A 15,176-nucleotide genomic window follows, 5' to 3' on the forward strand; every position below is an offset into this window, starting at 1 on the left:
TCACAAAGGGAGACTAGCTATAGACTGAAGGAAAAGGTAAGGATTAAATTAGAGAATCATTATGGGATGGAAATGGGAAGTTTTTGGTTTTGGAAACATTTGGACTCAAGATCCATCTCCCAGCTTCTCAGAGTGTTAGGGGATACTGTTTGTGCCTACTCGAAGCAATGCATATTCTTCCCTGAAGGGAAGTACTATATATGATGCTTGTGAACACAAGGGTTCCTATGGAAATGTACTCTGACCTCTTCTACAACATTTTTACTTAAGCCAGAACAAAAGAAATTATGGTCATCCAGAAATCAAAGGGCTGCCTTCCACTCAGTTCCCTTTACAAATCAATAATTTTTTTATGTTTTCAAAATTCTTCTTAAGGAAGCAGCATCTAGCTTTATGGAATTTGGCAGTGTTCAGAGCAGCCTATGCTAGTTATTTGGATATTCAAACATGAGTGTGATTACTGTATGACAATTAAAGTTGAATCAGTTGAGTAAGAATGAGAGTAATGAAAAACAGTGAAGTACTGATCTTTGCAGATCATCTGGTCCACCTGTCCTATTGCAATCACACAGATGAACTCTGCAGTCATACAGATGAACTTACTTTGACACAGTTTTGCTGTTCACACATTTGTGAAACTTTGCCATATAATTTCTTCTTTTGAGGTGTTAAATCTTATAGTATTTCTTTATAAAAGTTATATAGGGTTAAAAACAACATCCACTTTACAGGTAAAGTCTGTTATGACAGGATTGATAGTATAGATACATGTATAGGGGTCACATATCAGCTGAAGTTCATCTTTGAATGTGTTTATTTACTAAATTTAGATAGATGAAAAATTAGAAAAATGGCTTTAACTCTTCCCTCATCCTTAGAAATAGACCCATTATATGGCTAGACCCAGGGTTCTGTCTTAGCAATTCACTCCCATCTGAAGCATGCTGAAGAAGATGGTTATTTCCATGAAGACTCTTAACAGAATTCATCTTAAGCCTGAGTATATCCGGAATACTGGTCTAAGTTTCACAAAGTATTATGTGCACCAGAATAAAATAAATTGCTTGCCAATACAAGGGGCAGGGGCGGCTTCAGCTGTGCCCGGTGCCAAATTTGGCATGGTGTGAATACGTCAGAGGATTGCCTTCACCAATTTTTGTACATATGTTCTTCAAGACTTCTATTACCAATGGTGATGTTATTAAGAGTTCAAGAATACTACGTTTCGGGGGTGGGATGGGATGGGAGTAACAGACAGAAAACTGTACCTGAAAAATAATTAAATAAAAAAATTGGAAAAAAAAAGAATACTACGTTTCATGAATGCAAATCATGACTTATGCCACAAATATTGTCTTAGTTATCATGCATGTGTAATTATTCACACGTTTTGGATAAGGAAATAAGGCTAAGAGAGGCAAGTGACTTGTCTAAGATCTCATGCTGAGTAAATGCTTGGTACTTAACAATTCATGTAATTTTCTAAGTAGATTAATGTAGCAGATCTTTAGTCTCCTGGTCAAATTTTCACAAAATGTATAATCATGGCTGCCATAGTATTTGGCACTGTTGAAAAGAAGAAAAGTTTATACTAAAAATGTCACTTCACCATGAAAGTCGGGGGGAGAGCTGGATGAACGTGAATGAAAGGGAAATGGGACATCTGTCATAGCATAAACAAGAAAACCTAAACAATGAAAAAGAAAGAAAAAAATCCTGCAGGACCTGCTATTTTTGAAGGGGACTCCCTTGGCCAGGGAGCTGTCCCTGGTGCTGAATCTGACATGTTGCGAATAGGTCAAAGGATGGCCTTCACCAATTTTCCTACATATTTTCTTCTAAGCTTTTATTTCCAATGGCAATATTATTAATAAATTCTATAGTTATAAAAAATTTTTAAAACATTTTAAGGACTATTTTTAAAATCATAACTTTGTTCAGTTATTATTGACATACCATTAAATTTACCTTATTAAGGTATACAATTTAGCAGATTTTAGTATATTCACAAACTTGTGGAATTAACACCATTATGTAATTTTAGAACATTTAAAATTTTTTTAATATATATATTTTATTGATTATACCATTACAGTTGTTCTATTCCCCCCCCTTTATTCCTCTCCACCCGCACACCCCCTCCCCCACCATTCTGCCCCCCCTTAGTTTATAACCACGTGTCTCAAGTTCTTTAGATTCTATATTTCTCCTACTATTCTTGCCTTCCCCCCTATCTATTTTCTACCTGTCTATGCTATTTTCTGTACCTTCTCCCCCCTTCTCCTCCTCCCACTCCTCTGTTGCTAACCCTCCATGTGTTCTTCATTTCTATGGTTCCACTCCTGATCTAGCTGTCCTCTTGGTTTGCTTTTGTTTTAGGTGTGGATATTAATAACTGTGAGTTTGCTGTCCTTTCACTGCTAATATTTTTCTTCTTTTTCTTATATAAGTCCCTTTAGCATTTCATATAATAAGGGCTTGGTGATGATGAACTCCTTGAACTTGACCTTATCTGAGAAGCACTTTATCTGTCCTTCCATTCTAAATGAAAGCTTTGAGCCCTGGCTGGTGTAGCTCAGTGGATTGAGTGCGGGCCTGCAAACTGGAGGATTGTGGTTCAATTCCCAGTCAGGGCACATACCTGGGTTGCAGGCCAGTTCCCGGCAGGGGACACACGATGCATTGTGTGTCCTTGGCAGAGGCAACCATACATTGATATTTCTCTCCCTCTCCCCTTCCCTTCCCCTCTAAAGATAAATAAATAAAATATTTAAAAAATAACTTATAAAAAAATAAATGAAAGTTTTGCTGGATAAAGCAATCTTGGCTGTAGGTCTTTGGATTTCATGAGTTGGAATACTTCTTTCCAGCCCCTTCTTGCCTGTAAGGTCTCTTTTGAGAAATCCGCTGACAGTCTGATGGGTACTCCTTTGTAGGTGACTGTCCCCTTATCCCTTGCTGCTTCTAGGATTCTCTCCTTCATTTTAGTCTTGGCTAATGTAATTATGATGTGCCTTGGTGTGTTCCTTCTTGGGTCCAACTTCTTTGGGACTCTCTGAGCTTCCTGGATTTCCTGGAAGTCTATTTCCTTTGCCAGACTGGGGAAGTTCTCCTTTATTATTTGTTCAAATAAGTTTTCCACTCGTGGCTGTTTCTTTCCCCCTTCTGGTACCCCTATAATCCGGATGTTGGAACGTTTAAAGATGTCCTGGAGGTTCCTAAGCCTCTCCTCATTTTTTTGAATTCTCATTTCTTCATTCTTTTCTGGTTGGATGTTTCATTCTTCCTCTGGTTCATTCCATTGATTTGAGTCCCAGTTTCCTTTCCATCACTATTGGTTTCCTGTGCATTTCCCTTCATTTCAATTAGTTTAGCCTTCATATGTTCCTCTAATTTATGACTATAATCAACCAGTTCTGTTAGCATCCTGATAAACAGTGTCTGGAACTGTGCTTCTGAGAGGCTGGCAATCTCTCAGTCACTTGGAGTTATCGGCTCTGGGACTTTGAGTTCTTCTTGCGCCATCTTTTGGGCTGTTTGTGCCTGTTACGTAGCAGGATCAGAGGCCTAGGTGTTCACCAGAGCAGGGCAACTCAGTTGCTGGGTTGTGACCCTGTATGTGGGGGCGGGGTCAGAGAGGAGCAATGGCATCCCGTCTGCTGCCTCTGACCCTGCCTCTGCTGCCGCAGCTGCCACCGCCACCGGGGCCCGCACGCTCTGTCTCACTGAGCGTGAATGTGTGACCGTGGTCAGTCTGCCCCGCACCCCGGCCAGGCCAAGCTGCCTGTGTGACTGGGTCAGGGGATCTTTCCTGCCTGACCCTGCTCTGCTGCTGGCTCTGCCCCTCTTACCAGTCCGGTTGAAAGGTTCATTGTTGTCAGACTTCCGTACAGTTCAATTTTCTGTTCTTTGTGTCTTTGTTTACCAAACCTTTGTTGTATTCAAACTTGGTTGTGGGAGAAGGCACAGTGTTTCCACATATGCCTCCATCTTGGTGGAAGTCTAGAACATTTTTATTACTGAAAAGGGAAGCCAATTCTCTCAGCCTCTGGCAACCAGTAATTTACTTATTCTCTCTACAGATTTGCCAATTCTGGACTTTCATATAAATGGAATCATACAATATGTGGCCTTTGGGGACTGACTTCTTTCATGTATCATAATGTTTTTGAGATTTATCCATGTTGTGATATGTATCGGTATTTTATTAACTTTTACTGACTGACAATAATCCATTGGATGGATATACCTTATTATTTATTTATTTATCAGCTGATGAACATTTAAAATGTTTCTACATTTTGGCTATTCTGCTAGAAACACTGATATGCAGATTTGATTTCAGTTCCCTTTGGTATATAGCTAGTGGTAGAGTTGCTGGGCAACATAATCTTTTTTAATATTTGAGGAACTGCTAAATACTTTACCAAACAGCTGCATTGTTTTATATTTCAACAAGGAATGTATGAAGATTCATATTTCTCTATGCCCCTTATCAACATTCGTTACTGTCTTTCTTCTTAATTTTAGTCACCCTAGTGGGTGTGAAATTTCATCTTGTGATTTTGACTTGCACTAGCATTTCCTTAATGCCTAATGATGTTGTGTATCTTTTCCTGCACTTACTGGCCACTTGTTCTTTTCTTTGGAAGACGATCTATTTAAATCTTTTGGCTATTTTTTTAAAGTTGGGGGATTTTTCTTTCTATTGTTATAGTGGGAAAGTTCCCTTTGCATTTCAGATGCAAGTCCCCTATTAAATATACCATTTGCAAATATTTTCTCTTATTCTGTGGGTTGTCTTTTCACTTTCTTGCTATGTGAAGGACTATTTTCAAAACAGTGATCCTTCCCTGAGTCTTCCCAATCCTCCGCTCAGCAACTGTCCAAGCGTTTGTTCACAGAATGTAATAAGAATCCTAATATTCATCTGAGTAGCTCATTATGAAGCAGGGGGTTCATTTACAACATAACTGTTGGAAAATGGTATATGAAAGAAAAATTTTAGTGGTTTTCTAGTAAAAGACTTGTTTGAGAAACTGAATGACACAGGACATGTGACATCCATTCTCTGCATAAGAAGAGGTGTGCCTCAACCACTGTGCTTTTCTCATTACACTGCTCAAAAATGGTAGCCAGGACAGAAGTAAATGGGAGCACAGAACTCATTTCTATCCTTAAAACTACTAAGCTCCTGTCTTCAATCCTGTTCTTTGGCAAGAAAATAATCGTTTTTATACAACCAGAGAAAGATTAAACTACTTTAATTGGAAAGTATTACCTTCTGCAAAAGAGTTTTTTTCCACTGGTGAAAAGCGAAATAAGAAAAAGAATCTAGTGAGTTAAATGAGATCTGTTTTATTCTCTAAAAAAGTTCCAAAACTTCCAAAAAGTTCCAAATACTTATCCAACACCTACCCCTAGGTTGAAAAAATATCTTCTAACTCTCATGGCCCTGAGCTGAAAATATTCAGTACATCTCTCCCATATTGACAGTTCTCCACCATGAGTTAAGGGAATGCTCTTCCTCTTGCTTAAATTAATAATTGCTATCAATATAACTGGAGAATGATTCAAGTGTTTAAATTTTAATTTGTTCATAATGGTAGGTGACATTTAGTAATTTTATTTTAATGATTATTTTGTTCGACAGAAATTAGAGTGATATAATAGTTTTGATTATAGATATCTGAAATTCCCACTGAATTTATACAGCTTTCAATGTGTTTTACACTAGTAGCTTAAAGTCATAAGACTTAGGGACGTCTGAAATACTTTATATATTTTATCCAAATAATTCCTGTGTAGACTTACTTTTTAAAATAAATACACAAGAACTATGTTCTATTTTTGATGTCACTGTGGTCTCTGGAAGATTGGTTAGTGTGTTCATAGGTGTGAAGGTGTGTTCATAGGTGAGTAATTTATCTCCACAAATTAGCTCCATGAACACACATATGAAGATGTGTTCATAGGTAAGTAATTTATCTCCATGAATTAGCTAGTCCTTGCAGGGGCCATCTCTCCTGGGCCAGCCTGGTCCCAAATGCCAAAGAATAAAGAATACAGAAAGAAAATATAGTTAATACAGGTCCTTAATAGTTTTTTAAAATATATTTTATTGATTATGCTATTATCCTAGTCGTCCCAGTTCCCCCCATTCATTCCCCTCTGCCCTGCATTACTTCCCCACCTTAGTTCTTGTCCATGGGTCACACATATAAGTTCTTTGGCTTCTATATTTCTTATACTCCCCATAATCTCCCACTGTCTATTTTGCATCTACCATTTATGCTACTTATTCTCTGCACCTTTTCTCCCATTCCCCTCCCCTCCCTGCTGGTAACCTCCATGTGATCTCCGTTTCTGTGGTTCTATTCCTGTTCTGGTTGTTTGCTTAGCATGTTTTTGCTTTTGTTTTTTTAGGTTTGGTTGTTGATAGTTGTGAGTTTGTTGTCACTTTACTGTTCATTGTTTTGATCTTCTTTTTTTTCTTAGATAAGTCCCTTTAACATTCCATATAATAAGGGTTTGGTGAAGATGAATTCCTTTAACTTGACCTTATCTGGGAAGCACTTTATCTGCCCTTCCATTCTAAATGATAGCTTTGCTGGATAGACTAATCTTGGATGTAGGTCCTTGCCTTTCATGACTTTGAATACTTCTTTCTGCAGGGTCTTCTTGCCTGCAGGGTCTCTTTTGATAAATCAGCTGATAGTCTGATGGGCACTCCTTTGTAGGCAACTCTCTCATTTTGTCTTGTTGCTTTTAAGATTCTCTCCTTCTCTTTAATCTTGGCTAATGTAATTATGATGTGTGTGACTTAATGTGTGCTTCCTTGGGTCCAACTTTTTGGGGACTCTGAGCTTCCTGGACTTCCTGTAAGTCTATTTCCTTTTCCAGATTGGGGAATTTCTCTTTCATTATGTTTTCAATTTCTTGCTTTTCCTCTTCTTCTTCTGGCACCCCTATGATTTGGGTGTTGGAATGATTAAAGTTGTCCCAGAGGTTCCTAAGTTTCTCCTCATTTTTTTGAATTCTTATTTCTTCATTCTGTTCTGGTTGAGTGTTTATTTCTTCCTTCTGTTCCAAACCATTGATCTGAGGCCCAGTTTTCTTCCCTTCACTGTTGGTTCCCTGTACATTTTCCTTTATTTCACTTTTCATAGCCTTCACTTTTTTCTCTATTTTGCAACCATACTCAACCATTTCTGTGAGCATCCAAATTACCAGTGTTTTGAACTCTGCATCTAATAGGTTGGTTATCTCTTCATTGCTTAGTTTTTTTTCTGGAGCTTTGATCTGTTCATTCATTTGCACCATTTTTTTTTTTGTCTTGGCGAGTCTGTTATGTAGTAAGGGGCAGAGCCTTAGGTATTGGCAAGGGTGGGGGAACCCAAGTCATGGCTTTGTGGCACTGCATGCAGGGGAGAAGTCAGAGAGGGAACAATGCCACTTGCTCGGCTTGAGGCTGGCTCTCAGTCACTTCCTCCACTACCCACAAGCAAATTGAGCCCTCCTGGTGCTGATTCAAAGGTGGGTGGCTTTGTGTACGTTCTAGGACCCTATGGGTCAACCCCAACAAACTCTCCTATGATGTTGGGAGGTTCTCCCACCAATTTAACCCCCGCAGGTGTTTTTAGACAGAGGTTTTGAGGCTTTATTTCCCCACACTAGAACCCTGGTTTGTGTGGTCTGTCTCATTCCCCAGTTTTTCCTTCCAGTTTATCTGCACACAAATGTGGGACTGCTCACTCCACCGGCCACCACCTCTCCCGGTCTGCCAGCTGCAGCCTTGCTTGCCCTGGTCTTCCAGCTGCCACCGTGCCGCATGTCCTCTCTGCCCGGACTGCCCATCTCTGCCCCTCCTACTGATCTGGATAGTGTTTCTTCTTTAACTTCTTGATTGTCAGACTTCCATACAGGTCAATTTTCTGGCAGTTCTGGCTGTTTTTTGTTTTTAAATTTGTTGTTGTCCTTCTTTTGGTTGTGTGAGGAGGTACAGTGTGTCTCCTGTACCTCCATATTAACTGGAAGTACCCTTAATAGTTTCCAAGAGTGCAAAGAGTACAGAGGTTTTCCAGAGACCAAAGAGTTCGAGAACTTCTTGCCTAGGTTATGTAAATAACAAAGAAGTCTCAAATCTCAATATCTCAGCAAAGAGGTCCTTTTTTTCTGGCTCATACACAGTCTTAATGCTTCTGAAAGGCTATATTGTCAGAAGAAAAGAATCATTTAAATTAGTTACCTTTGTTCAACGAGAAACCCCTGTGTTATCCTTAGGTTTCTCATTTTTCTAATAAATTTGTAAAATTTCATCACTTGTTAGGAAGAGTTCGAAGACTGGAATTTGGAAATTTCTGATGTCTGGGACAATTATGGATGGAAAGAGTGTGAAGAGAGGGTAAGATCTTACTTTGTTTAAATGCTTAAAGAACCCAGCAGAGAGAGGGCTGGTTGAAGCTATTGGAAAGAGACACTCAATAAAAATCCTGAAGGAGGTGAAAGTGCAAAGGAGGGAGTGGTCTGAAACAGAAGGATAGACAGACAGACATCTGTCTCTTCCTCCAAAACTGGTTGGAAAGAGACATGAGAAGGTGCCCTTAAAGATAAGTTAATTGGGAGGAGGAGAGGAGCTGAGTATGTTCACCCTCAGTGGCACTGATTCTGTCTGTGAATCACAGTCAAGTTCATTGCTAAGGGTGAGGCGGGCAGGGAATGATGAAGGTTTAGGAGGTCCATTGCAGGAATGGGGGAAGGGAGCATACTGAGAACAAACAAGTCATGGAGCAGGACCGAAGGCCCAGTTGAATTTAGACCTTAAATGGTGATAGCACAAAGCACATGGTAGTCTATCTTTTCGAACTGTGCTTCATAACGTGGATTTTACCAGAGAAAGGGTTGGGGTGAGTGTAGGGAACTGGTGCTTATTGAAAGGCTGTGCGTATGCTGGTTAGAAGTACAGCCTTTGAAGCCAGCTGGCCTGGTTAGAATCCTGACTCTGTCTCTTGCTTCCTGTTCAGTAAAATGGGACCAGCAATAATCTGTGGTGTTGTTTTCAACTTGGTAATTATGGTTTCGTGACATTTCTGAGGGCTAAATGACTTAACACATGCTGTGGATTTTCTTGCTAAACCTCCTGCACTGGGAGTTAAGGGCCGCACCTTGGTTTCAGGCTTAGGAGGATGTGGAATTTGGAAAAGGGAGCAGCCCAGGTCCTCTGCACTCCTGCCTATTTCCTCCAAGGGCGTGCCCTGCTCAGACTCCTCCTCAGTGGCCCTCATGATCCTTCCTGGTTACAGTGGCACGTACAGAGAAAGTGTGCCTGGCTCTTTCCTATTGTTGTTCCAAATTATATTTTGGCATAATCTCAGCCTTCATTCCCTCAGGCCTTTAGCTTTGAGTTTAAATCACTTACTTTGGAAATAAACTACACCCTTCTTCTAGGTACATTTTTATTCTAATAATTCTAGTCTGCCCATTCATCTGCTTCTCCTCCAGATAGATCCCTCTGGGTCACAGGGAAAGGCCATAGACATGGGAGATGCAAAAGATAAAAATATATTTTACAAGTCTCATTTCATTGATCATCTCTTTTGATTCTCCTATGAGTGGATGTTCTCATCAACCTAAAATATCCAAGCCTGACTCTCAGAGGGATTACTTCCATTCTGAGCCTGTGCCCTTCCCCCTCAGTAAATACAGGGCTGCACTGGTCTCTGGGGGGAAGGGGTGCTAAGGGGTCGTAGCACTGGAGGACTAGGCAATAAGGGAGTTGTGCTGATGAGAAAGTAGCTGCTTACTGTTAACAGCATAGGCAAGAGGAGGGGTCCTGTGTTTAGAGAAGTGGAGGCTGATAAACAGGAGAGAAGGAAGAAGTGAAAGAGCCAGAAGTCCCAATGAACTTGGGGAGCAAGTGGGAAAGGGGAAGGAGAGGTGACTTCTCACGTAGAGTGGGAGGTAAAGCTGATGATTTCGAGGGCGCTTTCTTCCGGATGACGACAAACAAGGCCTAGGGTGTAGCCACTGAACTAACCTGTGGGTGAGAGATTGCACACCACTGGTTTGGAGGACACAAGGACTGAGTTTCAGTTGTTCAAGTGATTGTTGAAATGAACAGTCTGGTGTCAGAGTCCTTTATAAGCATTGAGAGTGATCTTGGAGTTAGTAAAGAGCGGGCAGGGGCTGGGGGAGCAGGGGCCTCAGCTGGGGCAAGGCAGATGCCTCCCAGGGAGAGGAGGGCCGCAGAGGTGGAAGAACCTTGGTTTTTAATGAGCACTTGGCAGCTCTCATGCATGACTTTGCGTGGTCCTCCCAGGAATTTGATGAGATGCACACAGGGAGGGAAATAGACTTTCTCCAAGAAAAGCAGCTGTTTCGCATCAGCATCAGGACTCAGGTCAAGTGTCCTGATTTGATCCAAGCTGGCCGTACAGGTTCGGGCAGAAGTAACGCCTGCTTCGGTGTAGTCGGTAGGCTGCTAATATGGGTATAATAATTTATAGTTTTAACTTGAACATTTCACCTAAAATTTCTTATGATGTGCTTGAGTGTGATATTTTTATATTAAGGGTTACATGCATATGATTTTATAATAAAAGACTGTAATAAAAAGGGTGTTATTTGTGCCACACCCTGTAGTTTTCTGTAAGAGCCTTGCTCTTCTGGGTACTATGCATAGTGGAAGATCAGCCTCTTAGAAAAATACCTTACAGACTCTAAACAGAAAAGGAAGAGCATTCCTCTAAGTTTTCTTCATCCCAGACTGTGCCCCAAATCTTCAGGCTGTAAATAGTGGGGAAGAGCTTCCACCTGCAGGAACTGGTTGGTCCAGGAGAGGGTCTTATGATGCCATCTAGTGTCCATGCTTGGACTTACCCACAAAGCTTTGACTACAACTATTCTAAAAAGTAATTTATTTAAGGAAATTGCAAGTAAGTGCTTAATGTGGCATGAGAATAGCTATTAAAACACCTCACATTTTTCTCTCCCTATCAGGCAGATTTCTTAACCTGGCCTCTGGGTTGCCCTGAGGGCTGGACCAATTCAGTGAATTACTTCATTCCACAAAACAGAAGTTATGACCTAGTGACATCCATGGTTATGTCAAAACCAGCACTTTCTGGGAGGTCTCAGATCACTTGGCATAGTGAGCAGACTGCTGGGCTTGGCGCCACAAGCGTCGGAGGCATTCGGGCCTTGACTCTAGCGTGGGGTATGACAGAAGTGCTTTATAAACGAGAGCATGTTATGTGAAAGTGTTAGATATAGCAATTTTTTCACACTGCTATTCCAGGCCCATGACACAGCTCCTTTAATCCTCATAAGATATTTACAGGATAGGCATTGCTATCTAGATTTTATATCTGAAGAAACTGAGAGGTTAAATGGCTTGCCCAAGGTCATATAGCTAGTTTTCTCTTTGTTGTACTACACTGCCATTATGATACTGGTATTAAACATTAATATTAACTCTTTCACCAAAAATTTGTTAATGATCACGGGTACCATCCACTGGCTTAGGAATAAAGTACGTAAAGATTTATGAGTGTTATGAACCGAATATTTATGTCCAGCTAAAATTCATGCGTTGAAGCCCTAAGCCATAATGCAATAGTATGTGGAGACAGGCTCTTTATGGAGGTAATGAAGTTAAATGAGGTCGCTGGCCCAGTAGCATTAGTGTCCTTATGAGAAGAGGAAGAATTGAGAGCTAGCTCTCCTCGGCAGGCAGGCCCAGTGAGAAGGCCTGCAGACCGGGAAGAGGGCTCTCACCAGAACCAACCCTGCTGTCACTCTTGGCTCGGACTTCCAGCTTCCAGCACCGTTTAGGCTCCCAGACTGTGGTATTTTGTATGGCAGCCCCACCAGAGCCGAGACGGCGAAGAGCTACCTCCTTCCAGGTGCTTCCAGCCTGGGTAGGAAATCAACAGATAAATGACAGCTCGACTTGCTGAGGTAGGTGTCTGAACACCTCACGTTTCTGAGTGATGGCTTTACAGGGCTGTCAAGCTCATTGTCACCAGGGGCCACATCGGCCTCGCAGTTGCCTTCAAAGGGCTGAATGTAATTTTAGGACTGTATACATGTAACTACTGTACTTTTTGGACTATAAGATGCACTCCTCCCCCCCAAAATTTGGGAGGAAAATGGGTGTGTGTCTTATAGTCCGAATGTAGCTCACTTGGCTTGCTGTTGGGGGTGGGGGCAGTGGCCTATGTTATTTATGTTATTAACTATCTTACCACATTTTTTGCTTCAAAGTATTTTTTCCTATGTAACTCCTCTAAAACCTTTGTGCACCTTATGATCCAGTGCATCTTATAGCCCTAAAAATACAGTACTCCCTAACTAGGGGCAAAGAGCTCAGTGCCGCTGCCAGGTGGAAACAAGGTGCTGGGCCAGATAACACAAGGTGAGAGCTGGATTCGGCCCTCGGGCCTTGTGTGTGCCGCCTGTGCTGTAGAAAGAATCCTGACAGTGGATGAGACGGTAGTCACGGGCCGCCACCAGATGCCAGACAGCCACTCTAAACCCAAATACGTTTCAGAGAGATGACCTCTACCTGGAGGTACGTCGTCACTGAGGCGTGTGGACTTCCTCACAGAATCCCTGGGCCTTGTGTGCGTGGGAGCCGGAACAGGGTCGCAGAGCCAGTGACTGAATTCAGCCTGGATTTCTGGTTTGTGCACAGAACTTCTGGTCTTCAGTTGCCACATCTATAAAAAAAGGAATTTTGACTAGTTGCCATTTAAGGTAGTAATCTGAATATTTTTGCTCATCTTCTCCTCTAAAAGAGTTTTGAAAAACTGTGAAACGTTCCATACTTAAAAGTTGACATCTTAAAATTTTCCAGTAGAAATTTACTTTTTAAGGATATCATTTCTATTGTGTTATAAAGAAATATTGACATTTTAAAATAAAATCATCACCTGACTTAATTTCTACTAGAATCTAAATAATGTTTATTAGAACATCACTATCATTCATAAAAAAGACTAATTTTGCATCCTTGCTTTTTTTATTTAAATCTTATTTCCACTCCATTCTTCACTCCCAGAATTTTATTTAATGCAGCATAGTTTTGTTTGAAAGTATTTTCATTCAAAATTACTTAAGTTTTTATTTATTATAATTGGTAGTAGTAAAACTTGAATCACTACATTATAAATATTGTACATTACTTCACATAGTAAAATTTTACTGGATACGTACAATCCTTTCAAAATCTACTGGGGAATGTTATTTTGGGTAGAGATAGGAATTAACCTCAATTCTATTTGTATTTTGGGTTTTACAGATATAAACACTGAGAAACACTGTTGTCAAAAGTAGATGGAAAGAATTTTGTTATAACAAAGTAATTCAGATCAATTCTTTCAGCTTTTGAATTGCATGCCAAAAGAAGCGTAGTAATCTCCCATTAAATACTATTTTAAATCGTCAACAAACCACTTCTGGTTCTCCTTCAAATCTTTTGAAAGCAGTGAATGAGACTCCACCTGACCTACAAAAGAATTGATTATCCATCCACTCAAGAGTCAGTCACTTTCTCAGTTCTGGGAAGTACCCCGACACAATCGTCTCACTTGCAAACACTCCTGCTAAGCCCGAGTGCTAAGTAAGGCAGGCAGGCAGCCCTGCCTGAGTGCCATCTGGATGACATAAGATGCCACCGATATTTCTCACTTTATTTTACTTCGTTCCCTTGAGACTCTCCTTCAATGGAGCAATGCTTTCTCTGAGTGAAGTTGTCATCATTATTATAAACCAACTCTACAATGTATCAGAATTTATGTATTCACCAAATACTCAATTTAAATACAAACATTTCTTCTCTTGAGAGAAGGAAAGACATGAAGACTGTAAGTTTTCGGTGCCTTATGTTTGGAGGCTTCTCTGAAAGCAAGATTTAAATTGTCCCTTTGTCTGGGGGCTCTGGAACAGCACTGTTGGTAGAAATACAATGTCAGCCATGCAGGTAATTTTAAATTTCCTAGTATTATATTTTCAAAAGCTAAGAGAAACATGTGAAATTAATGTTGTATATAATACAATATTTCCAAAATATTACCACTTCAACACTCACTCAGTATAAAAAATTAAAAATAGGATAATTTATACTCTCTCTCTCTCTTTTTTTNAGCTACAAAACTGTTGCTATGCAAAACAGCTCTCAATGGCCCTGCTCCATTCATCCCTTCCCCCAACTGACACCTGGGGGGGGGGGCGGTGAGGACATCCTAATATTTCCTCCAATATTTCTGTACACTTTGAGTTCTGGACACCATTCCAAATCTTTTCTGGGCCCCCCCCCCTTGGCTGCACCCTGTATCAACTCAGTATAAAAAATTAAAAATAGGATAATTTATACTCTCTCTCTCTCTTTTTTTTTAGCAAATCAAGGGATTTTAGCCCTTGAAATCCTGTAGTATTTCACACAAATGACAGATCTTAATTCTGACCAGCTCCATTTCAGGTGCTCAGTATTGGATAACACAGCCCTCGAGGCACCCAAGAAAAACTCTGGGGGACCGTTTTGGGGGTTTCCAGGAAACTAAATTACTGCCAGATATTTTTTCTTATGAATTATTTCTGCTATTTGTTTCCTCCCTGAAGTTATTTCTCAGAGTCTCAGAAGTGCAAAGACCTACTAGGTCCCCCCTTGTGCTGACAACAGCGAACATTCCACAATCAAGAGGAAAAGACGGTCTTTCAAATAAACACACGGACATTTCTAGGGTAGTTCATTTTGGTCGGAAACTAGCCATGCTTCCTTTCAAGCTTGAGTGCAGTATGCAAACCTGGGAAATCAGAACAAATCAGAAAGTAACTTTCCTGTGAATACTTGAAAACTGGTGCCCAGAATACATTTGAAATCTATTTTTTACTGCTGGAACAGTGGGAAATTCCATAAAGGGAAAATAGAGGGTGTCTTGACATTGCTGTAAAATATGATATTTAAGGTGTTGAGAAGGGAGCTATGCATCTAACTTGTACTAAGTTCTGTGTAAAGAACTGAAAATCAATGAAATAAACAAGAACACAAACACTCTGATGGTTCAGCAGTGTTCTTCACAGTGTTTGTAACGGCTGGAGTGTTCAGAGAAGAGGAACTCAGAGTCTTTCAGGCGCTATCTATTCTGCCTGAGGCCACTGAAGTAGCTGTATTAGTT

This window comes from Sturnira hondurensis, unplaced genomic scaffold (genome assembly GCF_014824575.4).
Source record: "Sturnira hondurensis isolate 20B ecotype Veracruz unplaced genomic scaffold, ASM1482457v3 Scaffold0014384, whole genome shotgun sequence".
In the NCBI taxonomy this organism is placed as follows: domain Eukaryota; kingdom Metazoa; phylum Chordata; class Mammalia; order Chiroptera; family Phyllostomidae; genus Sturnira; species Sturnira hondurensis.